This window comes from Apis florea, unplaced genomic scaffold (assembly GCF_048593485.1).
Source record: "Apis florea isolate Af1SG1 unplaced genomic scaffold, ASM4859348v1 contig_3158_pilon, whole genome shotgun sequence".
Taxonomy (NCBI): domain Eukaryota; kingdom Metazoa; phylum Arthropoda; class Insecta; order Hymenoptera; family Apidae; genus Apis; species Apis florea.
Genome location: NW_028256713.1, coordinates 3,750,827 through 3,776,158, shown reverse-complemented (window position 1 = coordinate 3,776,158; position 25,332 = coordinate 3,750,827). Strand labels below are relative to the sequence as shown.

Sequence of the window (25,332 nt, the reverse complement as noted above, 5' to 3'; positions counted from 1 at the left end):
TCCTATTGATTCTATCGAACGTTTCGTTTAACCTTTTTGGACAAAATTCAGAGAAGAGTCATTTAGACAACGAAAAAATTCGAATATAATAACTGTATTCGGTCTATGTTCGCTGCTGAAAGAATCGGTCATATTCGAAGGTCTAGGAATAAAATGAAAAAGGCAAGTGGATTAATCGACAGCGCATTAACGGATAACCCGTGTTCCGTCAGGTTAATCAGCTAATTGAAACTAGGAATAATGGTGACAAGCAGGATCGGCCTCGCGTTCGAATGACCGCGATACATGAAAAATTCAATCACGAGACGCATTTGCTAATGATTCCGCCACGGTGCACGCCCGTCCTCCATGGATTCTCCATTTTTTTCAATTAGCTGATTGAAACGTGCGCGTAAACGGCCGCTCAAGTAACGCGAAGAGAAAACGTTTTCTGAAAAAAATTCATCGGAATCGGCCGTTCTATCAACCCGCAACACGTGACTTGTCTACGTTTCTAATATAACTGTAAATTATCCAGTATGATCCAGAATATTCGTCAACAATCCTATTAATAAAATTACTCGACATAAGTATAATACAAAAACACATTTGGAGGAAACAATCGATTATCTTGAAAAGATCGTTTTAAACGAAACACGTTGAAAGAAAGGGAAAAAAGTATTTTTCCACTCGACAAGACGTAGCCTCGCAAGCAAAATTTACAGCGGCGAGACTCGAGTTCCAGAACACGCCACACACGGCCGAATCGAAACCACCAGTTTAAACAGTATTCGCGAAAGCAAAATCGCGTGTGCCGGGATCCTTAAGGGCACGAGGAGAGCTCGCGTGACAGTTGTGGATCCGTCTGGAAACGACGACCATGGCCGAATGCCTGTTACCAGCGTAGATAGGCCGTGGATAACTCGTGGTGTTTCGCACGCCACGCTCCAAGGGAGCCGACCACCGTCAACAAATGCCTTCGATCGTTGCACACGATCTCTTCTTGCTTAGAAACGCGAGAGAGAAAGTTTTCCCTTGCTTTTCTCACTTTCTTCGCAAAGAAAAAAAAAAAAAAAAATCTGAATCTTCGACAGAGATAGAAACAAGATTGGCCCGTCTCCAAATGCCCGAAACGCTGGTTTTTTTGGAATCGCGCCCGCATGGCTGTTATTAAAAAATTTACAGCTACAGGAAAAGGGGGGAGGCCAGGAGAGGATGATAACGATGAATCTTCTGCCTAACTCTCGAATGGCATCGTATACTGGATATCTTTCGTTACCTTGTGCGGAATACTTCATTAATACGACAAATATGAAATTTACATAACTTTTTCTTCACGAACGACCGATTATACAGTCTAAAAGTAAACAGACTCGATGATGTACCAATGATTTTTAGAATTTTTTTTTGCGCAAACGAGATATACGACCATTGGAACGAGAATAAAGAAAGAAATCCTACGATTTCAGTACACGATCGCGGAATTAGAGAAATATCCTCCGCTAAAAAGAAAAAAAAAAAAAAAAAAAAAAAAAAGGAAATCATCGAAGTGAAAACGAAAGGAGAGAGAGGGCTTTGTTCCTCCTCCGTCCGAGAAGCAGAAGGCTCCCCGACGAAAGGATACGTCCAGCCTTGGAGCGAAAAAACGTAACGGTCATTCGCCCGCAAGGTGAAGAAAAGTTGGCCGTAGCAGCCAGCCACTGACCGGAGCCAAGGAGACGACGCTCCGAGCGATCGCCGATTCCTGTCCGCTCGGACGAGCCTCTCGAGAGACCGGTCGTCTCCTTTTCCCTCTCCTTATCCCTCGCCTCTTCCCTTCCCCACGCCACATTTTATTTTATACTCTTTACGTTCCGCTGCCCCCACCCCTCCGCCCGGGGACCGGTCCCGGAAAATTACCGAGAACGATCTTTCGAACGGAAATCTTCTCTCTCGGGTTGGGGCTGAACAACACGCGGGATCGAGCCATTTTGACGCGACAACAGTGTCACGTTTTATTACGCGCGATTCCTTTTCGAGTAAAGGGGAGGAAGTTGGATGTAACAAGACGATGTTGCAAAATTTGAACAAGTGGAGGAAAAAGTGCAGCAGATTGTTTTCTCGTCTTCGAGGGGAATTTTAAACGATGAGAAATAATTCTACGATGTTGCGTGCAAAAAATTTTATGATATTTTACTAATTTTACGAGTCGTAATTATGGAGTGGAATTAATCGTAATCCGAAAACCGGTCGATTATTAATGTTAATTCTTGTTGCTTCTTTCGTTAGTGTCTAAATCCTTATAGGGTAGGATGAATCTATCGGTTTATAAAATTTAATTTGAAATATAAAGTTACTTTGATAATTTTGTTCGAAGCATAATAATTACAAACGATTATTCGAGCATTTTAACTTAAAGCAACTTTACTCTTCAAATTTTTAACCGGTTACTTTTTCACCTGACTCCGTTTAAAAAGAACACTTTTACTCGAAATCGAAAAATCGAAATTTTTTCTTTTTTTAAAAAATTCTCTCGTCAATTCTTTCGCGTTCTTTTCTCTTCCACTTTGTGCAACGTTTCCAACGGTCTCGCTAACTCGGCTAAACATACGGGTTTCCCTTCGTCGTTGTCGCTCGCTCAGTGACCAACCAACCACTAACCGGGCCCAGTCCTATCCCAACAAATACGGCAGAGGACAAATCGGGTAGAAGTAGCCGATATAGCGTTAAGCAAGAACACGGGGAGAAGAAGAGGAAAAGAAAAGAAAGGAACAAGAAATCGCGTATCGTTCGATCTCTCGAGGCGTCGTCGAGAATTCGCGAAACCCGACACCGCCGTTTCGAGCTCGCTTAGTAGCTCTACTGCAACAACGGGTAGGGAATAAATCTCGCAATTTGTGGACACGGTAACACAATGGGAACGATCACTCGAGGATTAGGATAGCCGCCGATTTATCAAACCCGCGAAAACTTCGCGCCCGCTTTCTTCTCGCGTCTGTGCTCCCGTCTCGGCCGGAGAAACATTTGTTCGCGACAAGGTTTGGCATCGTTGTAAACCGGCCACGTCGAGCCTTAATATTCCGTGGCCACGATCGTTTATCAACCGGCACGAGCGACATTCCGCGGCTACCGCTCGACAACCCGACTTTCCAAGGATTAGATTTCAATTGTGGAAAGGGAGAGGAGAGAAGGATTTTTGAGAGGAATTTTTCCCCCGCTCTCGACTTTCGAGCAATGTCTCGTCGATTTTTGGTCGGAAATTTGTGAAATTTCAGAATTCCTTGGAAACTGTACGATTGTACAGTTCGTTCCGTTAATTTCTCGCCTCTCCAAGAATTACATTTACCTTTTCGCTACGGCCGATTTTTTCGCACCAAAAATATGCTCGAGAAAGATCGTTGCTTTGATGATCGTGTTTATTGAAAAATCGATGCCACGTTTCCAGAGAAAGATACTCGATGTGCAATAACTTTAATCGCTCGTCATGTCGTACAATACATTTTATGCACAGCGACTATAATAGGGAAAAGATTAATCTTTTAACTCTTGGACATTTATCATTGCGGTTTTTATGTTAACCCTTTTGTTACAAGCCACTTCGCCGCGGCATCAAAAATGTGCACGGTGCTCGAGAAAGATCGTTGCTTTGAAACGGTGTTTATTGAAAAACGAATTGATGATAAAAACGAAATATCGATTCCAGAGAAAGATACTCGATGTGCAATAACTTTAATCGCTCGTCATATCCTACAATACGTCTTATTCAGAGCGACTATAGTCGCTTGTGGTAGAAGAAGGATAATCTCTTAACTCTTGGACTTCGCGGCACCAAAAATACACAGGAAAAAGATCGTCAGCAACCGCGTAGATGTCTCACAATTCGAATTACTTTAACGATGTTTATTGAAAAAAAAAAAAAATTGATGATAAAAACAGAATATCAACGCCACGTTCCCATGTGCAATAACTCGAAAAAAATCATATCGTACGATACGCGACATCCTATGCAGAGCGATTATAGTAGCAAAAAAATTAAGAAGCCACGATCGACAAGCATTTTTCCCCCCTCTTCCCGTGAATTTTCTCAATCTTTGTCTGTTTCGAGATCCAGAACGTTGTTGATTCAATCGATTCAGAGAAACGAGCGATGGTTGGAGAGGCGGTCGAAATGAAATCGATTCGACGGAGAGAAAGAGTTGACGGCGGCCACCGTTCGCTATAAATTTCGGTCGTGTCACGGAATATTCATGACCATTCGTTACCCGGGCACACACGGGTTCCTGCGAAAGCGCGGAGATCCCGGCGCAGGGCGAAACGGGCGGCGAAAGGTCATGGTCAATGGGTTTTCACGTCTCGCTGATCGGGTTTTATTAATAATGATTTTGCGCATGTCTCGTGAAAATTGGATTGATTTCGCTTACGATGTTTATTCGAAATAATTAAGGTAAGGAGGATGTTATGCTTACAGAGGGATTATTTTTTTTTTTTCTTTTTTTTTTGCATCTCACGTTACTTAATCTTTCACAAGAATAAACAAGGGATGATAACACGACGATGGAAAATATGCGGTGGGAGAATGATAAAAGTGTAATAGTTGTAAAAGTTAACGCGTATTGGGTGTTCTATTAATCCGTGAGAGCGTTAAAATTAGACTCGTCGAGTTTCTATCCACTTTTTAAACTTTGACATATCGATGAGCTACTACACTCTTTTGTCTACTAGGCGATGATAAATAATAACGTGTCAAATAATCGATGAAAGCGAAGTCGAGTCTCTCTTTTTCCGTTTTGGTCAAATATCGCAAAATCGAGAGGTATAAAGCTTGCGATGATGAGAGAAGAAAAAAAAAAAAAGAGAAAAAAGAAAAAAAATGAAATATGAAGATAGGAAAAAGGAAGAGGAACAGCTGGCAAATAACGTGAACGGAATAATCTACGTTGTAAAAATACGCGAGCAATGTTGGTTGTGGAAGAGTATCATGGAAAGAAGAGTATCTCGTCCACCGGAAATGAAAAATGCCGAGGCGCTATTCCGTCAACTTCCGCCGTGAAAAAAAAAGAAAAGAAAAAGAAGGAAAAAAAAAAAAATGTCAAGGATAGCGTGCGCGGAATTTTCATAAAGGGTCGTTTATGAATCAAAGCGGCGACAAACGAAATAAAAATCCCTCTGTTCTCGATTCTCTCCGTAATTAAGCTGAGGTGGTCGACGATCGAAGTGGGAGAGTTTGTATTTTCCTCGACGCGATAAGAGTACTTCAACTTGAAAAAAAAAAAAAAAGAAAAAAAAGAGGAAAGAAAAATAGCAAAAAAAAAAAAAAAGAAAAAAAAAGAGAGAAGAGAAGAAAAATGGGATAAAATGGAGAGGAAAAGCGGGCACGAAAGGAGGCCACGAGTATAGCGGGTAGAGATGTCTCGAGAGTATTTTTAGCGTTCTCGTTGCGCCAAACGGCATTCGCGATCGAAACTCGCAAGCAGTTGAGCCAAAATTGCGTGAAAAATCGTTTCGAGTTGTGTTTATCGCGACCGTAATGGAAATCCAAACGGATTTATACGTATCGCACAATCGCAAAGTTGTAAAAGTGGAACCCGCTATTTATAATTCTCGAATTTGCTGTCAATTGTTGAACCGTTTCTATTCAAACAGACGAATTTTCGGACGTGTCTCGAGTTGGATCGAGACAAAAGGTTAGAATAATTCTATAAACAAGAGTTTTAAAATAATTTAACACGTTTAACGTGTCGCATTAGTTACTTAGTCTAAAATTACAAGTTAACGTTTAAGTCAGAGCATTTCTACAATTTCCTATTCACCGAACAACGAAAAGTCCCCCCCCCCCTCCCTCCTCCTCTCATTCGCCGCCAATGAGAACGCCGGCTTAACGTTTCCATTTCCATCCAGACAGCTGCAATTCTAGCGAAATCTCTGCTTACGCGATAATCTATCGCGAACGGGTTCGTGTCTTATCTATTTCGTTATCGGTACGTGCATCATCTCGGCTTAAAATGTTGGACAGAGGACAGGGCTCGACGCGTTGCAACCGGCCGCAGATCGATAAACCGGCAAAGTCGGCGTACGTACTTTCGTCCGTCCATACGTACGTACGTACGTACTAATTTTCGCTGTCCATTTTGCGTCACGAATCGATGCTCGCCACGGGGGAGCGGCCTCGTGCGAGTGACAATTCGAGTCGGGGGTTGCCGAACTTTTTTTCCCTCATCACGTGGCCACCCTTCCCTGCGAGAGACGCTTTATGTAACGGGGCCGGTTGTAATCGAGTCGCGCGCACCACCGAGACTCGGCCCGCAATAATTTTAGGATTTAACACACAGCTGAGCGTCACATGGCACTCCCGTCGGAGAGATGGACGAAGAAAGGAAGAGAGGGGAGCCCCCTATTGCGCAAGAAGGGAGGCGGCGAAGGGGTGAAACAGAATCGTCAACGAGCAGGGTGGAGGAGGAGGGTAACGACGGGCTCCCCCAGGAGGAACGTTGCCCCCTGGATTGGCAACCCTATCGCCCTCTATTCTCGCTCTACTCTATCCAGGGTATTAATAATTTAATGCGTTTAATTCTACCGCGGCGGAGAGCACGATTTCGTGCTTAGAATCTTTATCTTTTCGAATTACGAGCCATTGGCTTTCACCGTCCGTGAATATGCCGTGATAAATCGTTTAATGTACTTTTTTTTTTTTTGGCCGAATTATAGCGGACGAATAAAGTGGATGAATAGGTTATCTAGGCGGTTCTTTGGAGCTCGAATTTGTGGGTAAGTTCGAAAGGCAATTTATGTGGCTCTTGGTAAAGGATCGATTCAGGAAACACGAGTTTGTTGGTTCCGGTGCTGGCGAGAGCCACGTACCGGAAATGCAATCTAACGTGCCGCCTGGTTACTAACTGGAAAGGTCAGGCTGCGAACGATGGTGATGGAAGCACAGGTCGAGGTCTGGCGAAACTAAATGCACGTGTGTATATGGAGGTCGATAACGGACACGTGATGATAGCGACAGGTTTTGGTGGCGCCATCGGGTTATGGATTGAACAGTTCGTTTCGCTCCGTCGGTAAGGAAGTAATTTTTGGAGAACACTATTCTCCAAAATATCTTTCAAATTCAAATAACGGATCGTGTAAAAAAAGATGCTTCTTTTTCCCCCCCGATAATTCTCTTATCCTATTGGCGTTACAGATAAAGATAAATAACGGTAACGATAATTCTTATTAAAAAGAGCGTAATCCTAAAGATAACTCTGCAAGCAAATTATTTGATTACCATTCTTATAAAAGTTAGAATTTCAAAGCAGTTAATCAAAGAAAAAGTATGCTATCGATATAGTTAGTCGATACACAATCGTGATTGAAGTGCAAGTAAAATTTATAAATATATTTACAACATACGTTTTATAATTCTATTTAAAATCGTTTGGTGCAAAATAAAATTAATCAATCGATTAGTGCTGATAACTCTAACTTCTACGTTACCTTCTCACGGGGAAGGATGCTGCCAATTCCGCTTTGCTCGCAATACGCTAACTATCCATGGAGTTGGCCCTTACCTGAAACAAAAATCGTAAAAAAAAAAAAAAATGAAGATCAAATAATACAAATTACGCGCTAACGTCGAATGAAAAATGATAACGAATATCCAGAGTATCATTGGCAAAGTTCAAAAGTTACGTTCATTCAGAGAGACAGGGAACAGAACTTGATAACAGGTGTCGATAAAAAAGGACTCTGTCTACGGATTATAACTTGGGGGAAAAAAAACTTTTTACATTACAATTATATCACGCAGAAATAAAATCAAGACATACTCGTCGAAATCAAAGAAATATTCTTTTAAATCGTGGCAATTGTTATTTGATTAAACATTTCAACACTTCAAGAGACAACGGTTGAAAGAACGAGAATATTCATTTATACAACAACTCTTCAAGATCGTGCTAATTTAATTCAATGAAGATTTAACGCAAAAGATACGATTCAACAAAAGATCCAGTTTCTTTAATTACAAGATTATATCGTAAAGCTGAGATAATGTTTATTACCATGCTCCTCGTTCCTCTCTCGGGTTGAGTGATTAATCGTATTCGTTAACCCCACCCATCTTCGAAATTTATTATATACTTCCATTCATTTGTTTAATCATCCCAATCGATGATTACCTCGTCCCTCGTATCTATTAATAATATTCCACCGTATGGTGCCATAAGGTATCCCTAACTTATTGCAATCATTCACTCTTGCAATTATTATGAGACTAATAAAACACGAAACAATCTAACGCCATCTACGACTCCAACAACAAGTTAAAATAAGAGGCAATTATTATGGTTGAAAATTTCAGATAACCTTCGATTCAACGAATACTCCTTATATAGTTTTCTCTTTCTCGTTTACGTTTAACATCCGTATAAAAATTATTATACACGATAAAATGCCCAACAACTTGGCGCCATCTACGCGCCATCACTCCATAACACTCGAACAAGCAAAGAGACAGAGGGACAATTACGCACGGTGGAAGATTCAGAAATGGTCCCAAGTTCATCTCCACAGAGACAATATACTCGTTCGGTTCACGGATACTTGTTACTTAGAGTAATAAGCTTCTCGTTAGGTCGCTTTTAGAACGATCGACATTATCCGCGCCCTCCTCCTATTCGAGAGCCGTGGCGAACGGAAGCGTGTTCGCCCAACTTCGAAATACGAATGGCGGAAGTGGATAGGTGGGGGCAGAAAGGTAGATATGCAAAACGAGGTGAATTCCGGCCCCGGTGAATACGAATCCCCCTATTTTCCCCCAGACGTTCCACGACTTGGCCGGTCTCGATCGAGTCGCCCCGAAACGCGCCAGCCAACGTTAACACGATCGAGCGGCGGTTTTGCAGATTGCACACGCCAACGTAATTACAGGTCTCGTGAGAAAGGGCGGGAAGAACGTATAGGAAGAAAGGGCAGCCTGATGGTTGTTGGGTCTTGACCCTTCGTGAAAGAAGAAGAGATTTCGACGAGCTTGGTACAAGTAATTATGAGGAATATTTATTAAGTACAGAAATTTTTGTATATAAGGATAAATGCTAAGAGTACAAGATAAGATAAATTTCGATTAACTCGTTCGCGCGAGAATATATTTCGTAAGAAAATTAGTTTTGAAATTTATAATATTATTTTTAAAAATCTGACTCAACAAACATCAACATTTATCACAGCGTTAATTAACAATTAACGAAACGAAAAAAAAAAAAGCATTAAACTGATCATAGTAATAAGGATAGTAATAAAGAGAGAAATAGACGTATCATCTCATTTACAAATCTTCTTTCTTTTTTGTTCCCTTTCAATTACGAGAAAAAACTTTCTCCTCGCTTCTCACCGTTTTTTAGAGATGGGATTCATCCTCGTCTTCGCGTTTAATCATCGTGTCAAATTTGAATCTTATGCATGATCGAGAGTGACAGATTTCCAAGGCCAACAGACTTGTTGAGACCACTATCGAGAGAGGAGGGAGAAGAGAAAGAGAAAGAAAAGAAACGAAGCAATTCGAATTGGGTTTGTTCGAATTCGAATCGAGAATAACCCGAACGGATAACTTTTCTATCGAAAAAAAAAAAAAAAAAAAAGAAGAAAGAAAGAGAGAGAAAGAGAGGGAGAAAGAGAGAGAGAAAAAGAAAAATGGATTGGAATCCCGATAAAATGTCTGTATTCACGGGGTTAACAATCCAGAAAGACACGCGACAAAGAGGGAGAGAAAGAGGAGAGAGTATCGGTTGTAAATTTTTGCCCGAACGTCTACGCACCATTCGAGCCCTGTAAATCCGCCAGAGCGTGCGTGAAATACTCTCTTTTTACGAGTCCATTCGGCCTGTCATGCAAACGATTTGTACGTGATAGAAAAAGAATTCTTTTATATCAACGTGAAATTTCGTTCGCTGCTTGATTAACCGCTCAACCTTGATCGAGATTTAATTAATCTCGATTACAATCGAAAAGATTTGTAATAAGAAGAGGTTCCACCGAATTTTTAAGATAATATGCGATTTATCACACGTAACGATATTCGATAAAAGGTAAACGTAAATTTAATCACGAAATTCGAGAAGCTAAAAAGATCTCTCTCTCTCTCTCTCTCTCGTCTCGATCAAAACTCATCAACAATTTTATTACCTCTCAATTAACATACTCTCAAGATCATTATCAAATTCCTGTTCGACGCGTTTATTATACGAGTTTTTACGAGAGAATGAAAAATATTTGTTAAAAAAAATTAAAAATCCATTATAATAGAAAAACATAAAGAATTGCTTACGACCATCTATTAAGAATCGCAAGTTAATAGGTAGAATTAAACGAAATTTTATTATTCGCACGACGACACATATATAAACTGCCTAACAATTTCGCATAAATATAATCGTGCGACAAATCGAAAAGAAATATATGTGTCTTTCGATCTTTTGTACAACTCGAAATAATAAGTGGAGGGGGGGAGGGGGAGGGAAAGGTATTGGTTGTGCGGGACCATTAATCCTTAATGCGCGTTAATGTAGCGATTAATACTGCATCGACGTTCGGTTCCGGGCGTCGATAAATTTTATCGGGGGGAGGATGAAACACCTCGTGTGCACGGCAATTCCGCGGAATTTCCATTTGTGACGGGCCTTCCCTAACCGAGCCCTAATTACAAGCGCAATCAGTCGGCATATACGCCGCACAACTAGTTGCGTCACGTCACTGTGCATCGACGTTTGATTGCTTCGGATATAGTAGCGGAGCATCCAGTACAATGTATCCATATTCTGGGATATAAAATTTGCGCCGCTTAATTCTTCGAATCTCCGTTCTTTCGATAACGCGATTTCGTTTCGGCGAACGAAAGATACTTTGAAGAATCGTCAAGCTCTCAAAAGTACTCTAGAATTAGCGAGAAAAAATATTTGACGCGCGAAGAATACAATTCCAGATCTGGAATGCACGATCGTAATAATATTGAAACTCGATTCAGCAAACGGATTAAGAATATAGTAGTAGTATTTACAAAATTGTTATTATTAATGGTTTCGGGATAAGGTAAGCAAACAACGAATTATTCTAATAACGATACTTTCATTAACCCGCTACTAACCCGTGATATATCAATCGCGTTGCCGATCGATAAATATTGACACTATTTATGAATATTGATGTGTCTATAGGATTGTCGAGGCATTGTCGATATGTCTGTCAGGATTGCGAGCCCGCGACGCTCATCGCCGATCGATAATATTGTTAACAATTTACGAATATTCGTGAATCTCGAAAACACGGAGGGGAATCGTGGGTTAAAAGGAAAGTGGACAGCAAGATATCATCGTCAAAAGCCTCGTCCGTTAAAAGTCAAGTCAAGTCAAGTCAAGGCGAGTTACGAGCGAATGATTAATTATTTCACTTCTTTTTTCTTTTTTATTAATCCGCCATGTAACACAGGTGTGCAGCACGGACGTCATTGGCCGGAAATCGAACGACGTTTTACGCGAAGAACGTGCCCATCCGTGCGTCACGTAAGAGGCGGCGATCGGCCAGGACGGTGTGCACCACACATTTCCACGATTGGAATTGCACGATCGTTTCCTGGAGATGGGATACACGAGCGGCGAGTTATTCAACTCGTTCGGATCAATCGGCTCGCCCTTCGAACTGTGCCCGATTCTCGTGGCTATTTTAGAGGCCACTTTCGTGTCTGCGTTATGTCCGCTTTTTCCTTTCTTTTTCTGCTATTCCACGGACGGAGAGAAGAAGAGAGAAAGAATCGGTCGATTGGATCGTAGGAATGGAATTCGAGTGTCGGTGATATATCGTGAGACTGAAACTCGCGATAGCGGAGTGGAATTAAGTGCAGCGCAAGTTGGTAATTCGAAAATTAATAGCTAATAAGAAGAAGTGAAAATTGTACTTTTTGGCATTGGATTGTAAGTGTAATTTCATCAGTGAAAATTTAATAGTCGAGGTTAAAAACGAGGTTACTACCATAATTGTTGCTTGCTTCGATAATTTATCGTTTAAAACGTAATAATAATTGCGAATAATTATAATGGCAGGATTATGAAATCGGATCGATCATAGTAATAAACGACGAATAAATGTTATTCGAGCATTTTAATAATAAGTAATTACTCGAAGCGATTAACTTTATTCGAAATTTTTAACCAGTTATTACTCTTTCGACTCTGAATTCATTGTATCAAATTTGGGGAAAAAAAAAAATATCACACGAATAATTGTACGTTCGAATTAAAAAGCATTTGAAGAGCACACAATATTCGAGATACACATTTTATTCACCTCGGGAGCAAAAATTTTTTGAATAAATTGTGTCAAAATGGCGATTAAACGGAGAACCAAATAAAATATGTCGCACCTCTCCTGTTTCAAAGTTCGAAAAACCAGTTTGCATACGAATGCTCCGCAAACATGGAATACACGAAACACGATCTGTTATGAGTGTGATAATCGATTACCACCAAGTGAATCTTTCGTGTCGAATTTCACTCGAGTTCGTGAGTATCCGGTGTACACATTGAATTCGATCCCATATCGTTTCAACGAATTCTTTTCCAACTGTGACTAACTTCCTTCGCTTTTTTTTTTACCATTCCATTCCCGATCGTAATGACGTCATATTACGTTGAGAGTTACGCCAGAAAAAGAAGGCAGGAAGAGAGAGAGAGAGAGAGAGAGAGAGAGAGAGAGAGAGAGAGAGAGAGAGAGAGAGAGAGAGAGAGAGAGGATTAAACCGGATAATTTGTTAACTAATAAAATGGCGGCGTTGATAGATAGTGCAAAATTTACGTCGTTACACGGCCCGCATTGTCTATTAAAACATAATGGACCCAAGAGACGCCAAGTTTGCGCTCACTTCGCGGAACAGGCACAAGTTCACAGTCTTAACTTTGTTCTAACCAATTACAGTCGTCCAACCAACAGCAGAGATCCCCCTTCGTGCGTTCCCCCTTCGACTATTGATTCCCGTTTAACGATTGATTCCGATCGTTTCCCCCCCTCCCCACGCGTTCAAACTCGAACGCCCTTTTCAACCCTTATCCGTATTTCGCCTATAAGATTCGATATATTTCTCACCGTGAAAGACGACGTTGCTTCGCCAGACGTAGAAATATCGATCCGAGACTATTATTTTTCTTCAATGTGTAATCGTTGTACGACAATTATGAATTTCGTTGTACAGCCACGAGAAAGTGGGTAAACTGAAATGCGAGGCGACGATGTATCTAATTTCGAAACTAGTGTTTCTCGTGATCAGATAAATTGCGTGAAAGTTTGAAAACTTTAAAGGAAGGAAAACGGTACGCGGGTTTTAATTGCGACACTTCAAAGATCTCGCCTCGAAGTTGCGTTTTATATGTCGTGTTTGGTAAATATCGAAATTTCACGCGATTCAATAACAATCCCTGCTTATTTATTACTTTATTTTCGACGAGATAATTCGTAAAATTAAGATTCGGTATCGATCGATATCTTATCTTATTGTGTCAATTTGAGAACTCCCACGAGGGAGTTAAGTCGTAATAACGTTAAATTACGAAAATGAGAGATGGATGAAGGTTTTCCTTCCCTTTTCGTGCACCACTCACGTGGAGGAGCCACGTTGAACGGGATTAGAAGAGACGGGCTCTTTTTATCGAGACATAAAATCCTGGTTGTCGTCGAAGCCGAAGAAAAGACGAAGAAGCTTGGACGGACGTGAAGAACGAATCGATCGAATTATCAGCGGAGAAGTGTAATCCAACAAGAGGAGCTGCCCTCGATGAAAGAAATTTCTCAAGCCTGGCTCGCGATGGCCGACGATCAATGCTGTATTAAATATGAAGGGGGAAAGGAAAAATAGATCCGATACTGGCCTTTCATCGATATCCATCTTCGCACGTAGATGGATGGAAATAGATTGAGAATATAATAGTCGAATTCGAAAGTTGGAAACACAATTGATTATTTTAACAGTTGAGCGAACGACAGATTCACGATATTATTAATCGACAACACGTTCGAACTGATTTTCCTGAACATCAAGCTAGTACTACAACTTTCAAATTATCCACAGCCGAGATAGTTATCACAATTTCCGTTATTTATTCAGATTTTAAAATTTTTAATTTCCACCACTGCTTACAAGGAATGCACACGCGTTTTCAGCTGAAAGAAGCTGAAAGAAGGAAGCAAGAAGAACGTGGAGAAAGAAGAAGGCGTTCGTTGTGTCACGTTCCGTTCCACGATCTCGATAAAATCCAAGCCAAAAGAAAGAGGACGATCACGAATCCGTGGAGTATGTCGGGTAATCGCTCGTTGAAAACGCAATTTGAACGCGAGAGAATGAGGAAACAGAAGCGACGAAAAGAAACAAGCCCCCTTCTTCCCTTCCTCCCCTCTTCCAAACTGAACTCGATCCGTCCCAGATTTCTCCGACGGATAGAACGATCATCCTCCTTCTTCCATCCTCTTCCATCTTGTAAGATCTGACGTGGTATAACGAGCGAAATTTCCTCGAACTCGCTCGTCGAGGAAAACACGTCGCTCGAACGAGACGATACAGTAGTCCCTCCCTCTCCGATCGACGATACGATCTTCCGGTTCACGACGACGACGGATCGACACGCGATAAAAATTACGGAACCCGGACGATAACTCGAGGGAAAGGGTTGGCGGTTGATCGGTTAGAAATCTAAGAATCCAGAGACAGAGAGAAAGCCGCGACGAAGAAAAATTGGCACGCGAGGAATTCGAGAAACAGGATATTGCACGCGAGAAGGCTCGACCTTCAAACCTCTCCCCCGCCCCCCCTTCCACCCTTTTTCTCTCGTTGCCTCGCTCGATTCGACTCGCCTCACGCACTTTTCCCGACCCGTGTTATTTCACCCGGCAATTTAACGCCATTAGACGCCGCCAGAGGGGACAAAAAGTGGACTCGCTCTTGGCAGTGATTCTCGACGAAGGGGAGGAGGAAGGTGCGAGAGAGGATTCAAAGGCGAGTTTTCCAAGCCGAGTATAATATTTTAACTCGCGTCGATATCGATTTATTTTTCCATCCTTTGTTCGGTATGGCGATCGGTTATCGGTGGGGGATGAAAAATTTTCTGGCACGAGCCGGTTTTAGAGAAGCGAAACAATGGGGGGAATTGGTTCGGTTTTGTCGGGGGCGGCCAACTTTGTTTCGCGAGTTCTCTTCTTGTAAACGGAGGTAGCAAATCGGGAAATTGGTGGGCGGAAGCGGAAGGAATTCTCTGTCGCAAAGGGTTTTCCAAGGGAGACCGTTGGAGCAACACGGGTGTGGTCTTTTAAACCCGAGTTCCTCTTGTTTTCGATGCTTCGAAAACAAGGAGTGTGTGTGTGTGTAAGATTCGTGCGAAGATCTTTGTGGGGAAAATTTCGAAGAAGTTTCGTCTCTTTTTCGATTTTTTTGCGAGCGGATTAGTTGCAAATTCGACGCAAGATTTTTTTACTTTGCAACGTTGCGAAAATTATGAGAAAAATTATGTGAAATGATAAATTAATACGCGCGAGGTAATTGCACTTGTTGTCTTTTTAAAATATTATATATATTCAGAAGTAATATCTATAATAGTTATTTGAATATTTTAAAATGTATTACAATTTTAGCATTGCAAAACAACGTTACCATACACTTTTACAAGCGATATTGATATAGTATATTTTTGAATTCTAACGACCAAATTCTCTCTCTTTATATAGATTTCAAGAGAGAGAAAAATAGAGATCAATGTATATACATTGAAACTTTTAAAGTGTTATAATCTCCATTTTCTGGAGATTAATCGGACAAATGCAAAAAAAAAAAAAATAATAATAATAAATAAATAAATTCATAAAACGTATAAATTCGATAATATCTTTTTTCGAAAGTTCATTGACAACTTTCTTCACCTTAAAAATACAACTTATAACTTTCGTCAACACGTATTTCGTCCAGAAGTGATCGATGCAACGATCTTTCTGCTCGTCGAGAAATAACGTAAGCGGAAATTGGAATACCAATATAGAAACATGGGATGGAAACGGATAACACTCGACGAAAATCAAACACGATGTAAGAAAAACGAGGCAAGAATGCGCGACGAAGGATCATCTGTTCCGTGTCGTCGAGCCGATGTCACTCGTGATTTCACACGGCAAGACACGCAGAGAGAGAGAGAGAGAGAGAGAGAGAGAGAGACTATTCGTCGACCGAATCCCTCGCCGCACAGGAAGCATCGAGAGAAATTCCCCTGATTCGTCATCTTCGCTCGAATCGAGAATCTTCTTCTGGCGGCGACCGATCGATCGATCGATCAGATACTCGAAAGTGTTAACCACCTGTATCAATCTACACAGCTGTTGCGCAACGGATCGCTCTTAATCTTTCTCCGCGTTTCCCTGTTTACGAATTTCACGTCGATTTCTTCGATCGATAAAGCGGAAATGAACTGCGATCATCGAAAGTATCGATAATGTAATTCGAATACGACGGATTATCGATCGATCGTGTTTTCAGTTATCTACATTTTCATCCTCTGCAATGTTCAAATTGATACCGTTAACTTTTCAGACTGGAAGGAATCACGAATCCAAACTCGTTCACCTTTCCCTGAAAGAGTATTCGTTACATGTTAAGACCACGATCCGAATTAGGAACATGCTTGAAACGTATCTGGGAGAAAAAAGAAAAGTCATGCCTATTTTCCTCGAACGCGTTATGGACGCAATCATCGCGATGTAAAATCACGCGACCTCGCGAGCAAAATTGCGGTCGATTGGCCAGCTCAACGAAGGTGTCCGATATTTCATCAATGGGTGCAACAACGCGCGAGCGCGGCGTGTTGTGCCATCGACAACTGGCCATCATTTATTTCGCAGTATCCAGGATGAAAACGTCGGCTCCACACACGATCGACGACGTTCACCGGATTGGCATCGCCGATTCCACCAGTTATTTAATCGAAAGTATTATCGCGTTCGAACGGTGTTCCGGTAAACACGCGATTGGACACGCGATTGGGGATAAATTGTAAGAGAGGGGAGCGAGAGGACGAGTCCTTTTGCAGTTTCGTTTAATCCCCTCGCTAATGAAGCACGACTGCAGAGTGCGGATTCGTGAAAGTGGGAAAAAGAGAGAGAATCGGTGTATATTCGAAGAATTTTCCATCCATGATACGATACGGGGGATTATGAGAAGCTGGAAAAATCGAAAATTCGTCACTATGGTTCGTCCGCGGTATTCGGAGGGAAGCCAATCTCGAAATGTCGCTTCCATTTTCGAAATCCTTGGCAATTTCCACATTGTCGAATCACACGAGGCTGATTCGATCCAATTTCTCTTCGCTCTCTATCTCCATCTCCCAGTATTGGATGTTCTACATTTTCGAGATACCTTTTTTCCCTCTTTTTTGAGGAGAGAAGGATCGACTCGATCCAACTCGTTTCCGAGTTATTGCCCCGCTTCTCGAGTCGTGAGACACTTCGAGGAAAGTGAATCATCTTGAATCGCCAACTACTTTTAAATTTTATAACACTCTCAGAGAATCGATATACTTGGTCGAATACACCTCGTCCCCCTCTCCCAAAAATTCTCGAGAGAATTTGCATTCTGGACAGGGTCGAAACGCAGAGGATTTTAAAATTCTAAATCGTCGATGCTCGAAGCAGGAACCGCCTCGTGCAGAGTTGCGCACCAAGGACTCGAAACGATCGATGTAACTCGGTTTCGCGTTCGCTGTTCAAACGTGGAAAAATAAATGTTGGCTCATCTCGCTATCCATTCGCGTTATCACCGGCTAACGGAATTGAAATCGAGAAAGAGAGAGAGAGAGAGAGAGAAAGAAGAGAAAAGAAAAGATTGATTTTTCTCCCACCTCTTCTCGGCCAAGAGAGATCAGAAACGAGACGTTAACCGGTTATATATCGCGGGGCCATTCATTGTTTGCGTTTCTACCACCGCGCGTCTGTGCTCCACCATAAGCCATACACCATCCCACATCCACATCTTCTTCCCCTTTAATTTATCGCCCTTTTACTGTAAATGTACGCCGGCCCGCTTTAAATTTATCTATGGTTTTTAAAGGGTGAATATGTACCGCTACACCAACGATATAACAGTATCGCTCGTCCAGGGAGCTTCCAATAATCCTGGCAAAGCCCCGGGAGGATTTGTCCAATATTTCAGCCTGGATGGCACAAGATAATAGAGATGTTAGGTCGGACCGCCGCGGATCGGGCCAAAGTGAATTAAATTCTTTGATCTGACGATAACCGTTCTTTGATCAACCTTCTATTTCGCGATTATCCTAATCGTTCGTCGAACCCCCTTTCCCCTTCTTCGAAGTAGGATACTTCTCCCCTTTTGTCGTCTTTTCATCGGTTTTTCCCAATTTCTGGGGGAAAAAATGAAGGATCACGATCGATCGAATCTTCGTTTAAAATTTTACGTTTACGCGTGTTTCGCGCATTTCGGCCTCGTTTATCTGGTCGATTACTAGAACGGCTAGAACGTTAAAATAAAATAAAAATGAAATAAAGACGCGAGACGCGGATTTTACGAGTTGATAAAAACCACTTAACGAACCGAAGGTATTAATTACAAAGTTTGCCAAGTTGTCGCGGCGGCAAGATAGCGAGGAGTTCCTCGAAAGAGCATAACACGAGTTCCGTGCAATGTTACGTGTAACAACGATTTCCTCTGTTTGGCCAACGTAAGGAAAATCTGGAAAAAGATCTCGAAGTCCGTTTTCGTGTTCCCAACATTTTAAGAATTAATAATTGCAAGAGAGAGAGAGAGAGAGAGAGAGAAACGTTAGATATTTTTAAAGTCAACGATATGTTCGAATGAAAATTTTTTAACTCTACGCTCGCATCGTTTTTTTTCCCCTCGCGATAAAGATTGCACGATAACACCTAAAAACTGTTCACGGGAAAAGAACATTCAAACATCTGCCCGAGTCGCCATTATTCCAGCTAACTGTACTATTTAAAACGATCTCTCGAGCCGCGATTCTTTCTCTTCAATTAAACCAACTAGAAGAGAGAAAGAGAGAGAAAAGAAGAAGGCGAAACGAGAAACCTCTCTGCAACGGAACAATAGCAATCTTCGAGCTCTCGAAACGAGAGCGAAGTTTCGCAGAATTCCCCCTCCCCCTCCCCAGATTTCCCTCCTCGTGGCGTTAGACGTGGCCGAAACATCCGCTTCGTTCCGCGAGAAGTTAAACAGTTTGCCTCGGATGGTGCTTGGATGACGCGATTATTACGCTCTTACACGACACGCACGAATTGCGTAACCACACGATATCCGCACGAGCCGCAATAACATATCGCAAGCATGTATACACGGCGTATACGCAAGATATTTTTAGGATGTTTATTAAATTCCCTCGAAAATCGTTATCCAATTAGGGAATTAAATATTGTCGATTTCACGTTTCACCCGCGATAAGGAAAATACAAGGAAGAAGCCAAAGAAACGGGAAAATTGATAGGTAAACGAAAAACGTCAGATGAGGCTTATTTGTTAAGCTGTTTAAGAGTAAGCCTATCACGCGCTACCACCACTCCATCTCCGTCTCGTTTTATCAAACTTTAATTACTTGTAATTTAATAAATAAGTCGGAAATAAGCTTCGTATCGATTATCCTCCAAAGGTTTCCCACCAATATATACATCAACGTCCTGTTCCATCACGCGGAAAAAACATTTCTTTCTTTATCCTTCTTCGCGTGGAAATGAAAAATAAGAAAGGTGAAACGTATTATCAATTTATCATGGAATATCGAAGTTTCGTTGGGAGATAAAACACGCGGCAACAGGATGAGTGTACGTTGATTTTTCACACGCAAATACCTTTATATATATATATATATATATATATATATATATATATATATATATATATATATACGTATATACGCGTGTGTGCGTCCACGCGTGTACATCCGCAACATTGCTCTCTCTCTCTCTCTCTCTCTCTCTCTCGTCTACGATTACGCGATTAATTAATGAGTCGCGCGTTACAATCACGGTCGAGCTTGTAATCGTGGTGACATAACCGCGTCGATTCGACCTCGATAATTAATCGGTGGAGGAAATTGCACGTGGATGTCAACCGACGATCCGGACCAGATTAAGAGACTACAATCGTATCGATAACAGATATCCAGATTACGACGCACACTTGCCGCGATTGTTTCCACCCTTCCGATTCTTGAAATTCTTCTCGATATCGCTCGTACTTCCTCATCTCTAATTCTCGAGAAAAATCATACGTTTTCTGGCTGGAAATTTTGGCGGGATTAAAAAATTGGATGGACCTTGAAATCGATCGTCTCTATCTCCTTAGAATTCGTATCGCTCAATCGTTAAATCGGAAAATAATTGAAATAATCTACGTGTAATCGGTCGGCATTTCTTTTTCCCCCGTTCGTTTTAAATTCAACTCGAATAATTTTCAATACCAAACAACGCAACAACGCGAGCAAGCTTATTTTCAAAAAGTTAATTCAACGGATAAAATCGTGTCGCCGGTTTTCTATGCGCGCTAAACAATCGTACAAAACAAGTCCAGGGATCCGAATCAACAACACGCGATTACGTCTGCGGATGGGATCGTTAACGAGGTCCCGATAGGGTGGAATTATCCCCCCCTCCCCCCTCCCCCCCCGCTCCTTCCGAGAGATGTGCATCCAAGGGAAAAAAGGGCAACGTGGCGATAAAAAGGATTGGTCGTGAGGTTCGAAATAAAGGAAGAAAGAAACGTAGACAGAAGCGGGGAGGAGCGAGGCGATAAAGCATAGGGCGGAAAAGAGGTCGTGTTTCTTCATTCGAGTTCGTTCGGCTTTGTTGACACGGTTGACGTCAAAGTCGCAGCCCTGTGTGCAAGCGGAGGAAGGCAGAGAGGCCTCTCTTCGAGATGAGAAAAGCTGGAATTTGAATTTTCATTGGCTCCCTCCCTCCCCTCGATGTCCTTACGAGAGGCTTAGAAACAAACGACGTTCCTCTTCTCGAACGCGGCGGTGAATCGATAAAAGGAGCGAACACGGTCGAAGAGAACAAGTTGTATACGGTTGTCGTTCGATGATTAATCGACGGCGCCGTTCGAAAAGCGATAAAATCGGTCGTTCCATTTGTTTCGTTAATCGTTAATCTCGGTATATTTCGTATTTAGTTTTAGCAGGTGCGCGAGAGGAGAATTGCTTGATTTTTCACTTCTCGATGTAATTCGACGTACGAGTGCGCGTTTAGTTAGTTTAGAATTTCGGATCGGTGTTAAAACCATTTCGAATCATTTGATCGTGCCTTTTGGTAGATTTTTGAGAGAGAGAAAGAGTTTAGAAACGTCGGTATTAGATTTGAGATTTATAGTCGGTTGGTAGTTACGCGCGTAGATGTAGAACTCTTGGCATGATGCATCGACGCCATATTGGCTTTTTATCTGATTGGACGAGAGAAGCGTAAGCGGGCACCAGATTCGAATACCTTTCAGTCAAGAAATACGATAATTCAAATTGAATCGTGATGAATCCAAGCCAAATTCTAAATATAATACGGCGAGTAGAGTAGCGAAACTGTTCAAGAGGAACAAAAAAAAAAAAAAAAATTAAAAGAATCGCATACCGAAGTAGAGTTCTGCGTAATAACAATCTTAAAAATATCAAAGATCCGTATTTATTTCGTCCTCGAATATCCTTATATCTTATCTGTATGCCTTTCGAACGCGATAAAATAAGATAAGCAAAACAACGGGACTAAAGATACTCATCTCTTTACACGATAGTTTGGAAACTAGCGATGGAAATATTACGCGAGTAAATATCGTAAAACTGTCTCGGCGAGAATGCTCGTTGGCAGGCAACGGATTTCAACGAATTTCAAACACGACGATTCGAGATCATCCTCTTCCGTCCTCGCTCCGAAAATCCACACGCAATTTCCATACAACTCGATTTTATGGTATCTGATCATTTCTCTCGTTCACCACGCAAAAGAAAAGGAGCAACGGGTCGCGAACTTGCCCGAGCTTCGAAGACACATCGTAGGTGTGCAAACGAGTGAATATTTATACACAATTCTCGTGAAAGAGTATTCAATTCACGAGGCAATGTTTGCATTTCGGCGATTTCGCCAAAAATGTGCACGGTATTCGAGAAAGATCGTCAGCAATCGCGTTTACGCCTCACAATTCGAATTGCTTTGATGATGTTTATTGGGAAAAAAAAAAAAAAATTGACGATAAAAACAAAATATCGATGCTACATTTCCAAAGAAAGATATTCAATGCGCGATAACTCCGATCGCTCGTCATATACGCGGCATTTTATGCATATATCGTGATACCTCAATGGCATCTTGTGTAGAGCGACTATAATCGCTCGTGGTATCTCAGTGGCATCGTGTAGAGCGACTATCTACCCGTAGTAGTCTCAGTAGAATCTTATGAAGAATGATTATCTGTCTGTAGTGTCTCAGTATCTTATGAAAAGCGGCTATAGTCACTCGCGGTACCTCAATGGTATCTTATGCAGAGCGACTATACGCTCGTGGTACCTCAGTGCCATTTTACGCAGAGTGACTATAATCGTTCATGGTACCTAAGTGGCATCGTGTAGAGCAACTATAGTCGTTCGTGGTACCTCAGTGGCATTTTACGCAGAGTGACTATAATCGTTCATGGTACCTCAGTGGCATCGTGTAGAGAGACTATAATCCCTCGTGATACCTTCTTAGTAGCATCTTGCGCAGAACGACTATAGGCACCCATAATACCTCTTATGTAGAGCGACTATAATCGGCCATAGTATCTCAGTGGGATCGTGTAGAGCGACTATAGTCACTCGTGTTACCTCAGTGCCATTTTATGCAGAGCGATTATAATCGCTCATGGTACCTAAGTGATATCGTGTAGAGCAACTATAGTCGTTCGTGGTACCTCAGTGGCATTTTACGCAGAGTGACTATAATCGTTCATGGTACCTCAGTGGCATCGTGTAGAGAGACTATAATTCCTCGTGATACCTTCTTAGTAGCATCTTGCGCAGAACGACTATAGGCACCCATAATACCTCTGGCATCTTATGTAGAGCGACTATAATCGGCCATAGTATCTCAGTGGGATCGTGTAGAGCGACTATAGTCACTCGTGTTACCTCAGTGCCATTTTATGCAGAGCGATTATAATCGCTCATGGTACCTAAGTGATATCGTGTAGAGCAACTATAGTCGTTCGTAGTACCTTAGTGGCATTTTACGCAGAGTGACTATAATCGTTCATGGTACCTCAGTGATCTCGTGTAGAGCAACTATAGTCGTTCGTGGTACCTTCTTAGTAGCATCTTGCGCAGAACGACTATAGGCATTTATAGTACCTCTGGCATCTTATGCAGAGCGACTATAATCGGCCGTAGTATCTCAATGGCATCGTGTAGAGCGACTATATCTCGCGTGCTATCTCAGTGGCATTGTGCAGAACGATTATATATTCGTCCGTAGTAGCGAAAGGGTTAACGAATCTCGACGATCGCTCGAGACGGGGCACGACTCGTTTCGCTCTGCATGGAAGAATATTCGCGAAATGAGAACGGCTTTCCTCTTTCCGGGCGAAAGGTGTTGAACGAAAGAAGCGAAAATTCGGTCTGAGGTGTTTGATCGTTATTATTAAATTTCAGCAGGGAGGGAGGGGGAGATGGTTATGAAATTTCCACCAACGTTATTCTCTCATCAGCAGAATAAATATTTCCCCGGCTACGAGCGACAACAGTTTAATCTCGTTGCGAGGGGTGCGGGAAACTGGTTCCGGGACACGGAACTTTTCGCGAGAACACAACGCACAGTCGACGAAACAATGAGAGGAAGAGAGAGAAAGGAAGGGGACAAATATTCCGGTGGAATCGTGATCTCGTATAAATATTTATAAAACGAGGGGATGATTTACGAGGGGGAGGTGGCGAGATGTCGCGAAGTTGGCCTATCCCGCTCTCTTCGGCGTGATTATCTTATTCTTCCTCGAGCCTCTACGAGTTTTAAGTTGAAAGAATTTTTTAAGGATTTTTTTAAAAATGTTAATAAATGACGGTACACGTATAGATTCGTCGAACACACGTATTTATAACTGTTATTAATAAAATTTGCTCGATCAAATTATTAACATCAAAGTATGTTGAATAAAATGTTGATAGCTGGCAAAAAAATAATAAGTCTTATTTTTAACACAGCTAAAACATTTTCATTCAAGTGTTGTTCAAGGGATGTATAAAAAGATATATCATATCTATATCTCGTTAAAATACATCTCGAAAGATAGTGGAAATCGTGTTATTGAAGTAGTTTTTCGTTTCATCCCGATATCTCAATCTGTTGTCGAGATATAAAGACTGAAACGGAGCGAAGATTATGAATGAATCCGTGGCCTGGTGACCTACATTCTTTTTTTCCAAAACGAGTACTACGTCCTTCCAAGAATTGCGTCTACGCTTTTTCCAGGAATCACGGCTGTTACTTTTATCTGCAGTTTGGGATAGGTCAGTGAGGCAAGAGAGAGAGAGAGAGAGAGAGAGAGAGAACAAGCGATAGAGATAGTTAAAAATTATCTTTTTCTTTACGCGACGATATTTCGGGAATCGGAAGTCGTATCGAGATAAAACGAAAAGCGTTTTAAATAGCAAGATTCCACGTTTCCAATGATCGCTATCTTCGGAATTATGAAAATTCAAAGTTTCCTCCTAATTTCAATACGCCTTCTACGGAAGTTTTAACACACATTTTTACCCGACAATTTTTCGCGTTCGGAGATATTTTAGTTCTAGAACAGATCTCTGTGCTAAAAATTCATGGCTAATTTTAAAATTAATCGCAATTATCTCGTATTTTCCCTATTCCTGGAAACATTTCAGTCTCGTTCCCCATCCAAGTCTCAGCAAGCATAAAAAACTAAATATCTTACACGTATCTCTTGACCTCTCCGATCATTCCACCAAGAAACGTAACTATCCCCCGTGAAATATACGAGACTCCCTCTCCACGATACACGAAATCCCTCAAACGTAATAAAAAACGGCCGTCAGAATCGTTCGAATCGCACGTTCGAGCAAGAAACTCGGTTCCGATTCCCGGAGGCGAGCAACCTTTCGTGCACCTTGGCCACGGGAGGAACTTCCTCGACAGATATTGCATAATTATCGCGGAGGGTGCTCTTCACCCTCGAAACTGTCGTGTCCGACATCCTTGGCAAAAAGCATCGCCAAAAACATCGACGATACCCGTGTAAAGAGCGCAATCGTGGGCAAACGAGGGAATCCGGTTTCTATTGCTCCGGTAACGAACGTGGTAAAGGATAGGTATGAAAGCTCGTTAGCG

General features: G+C 41.7%; 1 protein-coding gene across 7 annotated transcripts in view; it reads right to left on the bottom strand.

Annotated features, from left to right (window-relative positions):
* LOC100863710 (protein gustavus) overlaps positions 1-25,332 on the bottom strand; it is a 201,751-nt gene that overhangs the window by 127,461 nt on the left and 48,958 nt on the right. For 5 of the 7 annotated variants that reach the window (XM_086909448.1, XM_086909447.1, XM_086909446.1 and 2 more), the window contains exon 2: positions 7,435-7,508. The exons of the other annotated variants lie outside the window; for them this stretch is intronic. The gene's annotated coding sequence lies outside the window, so the exon portion shown is untranslated. The remainder of the gene's footprint in view (positions 1-7,434; positions 7,509-25,332) is intronic. 7 annotated transcript variants of the gene reach the window in all.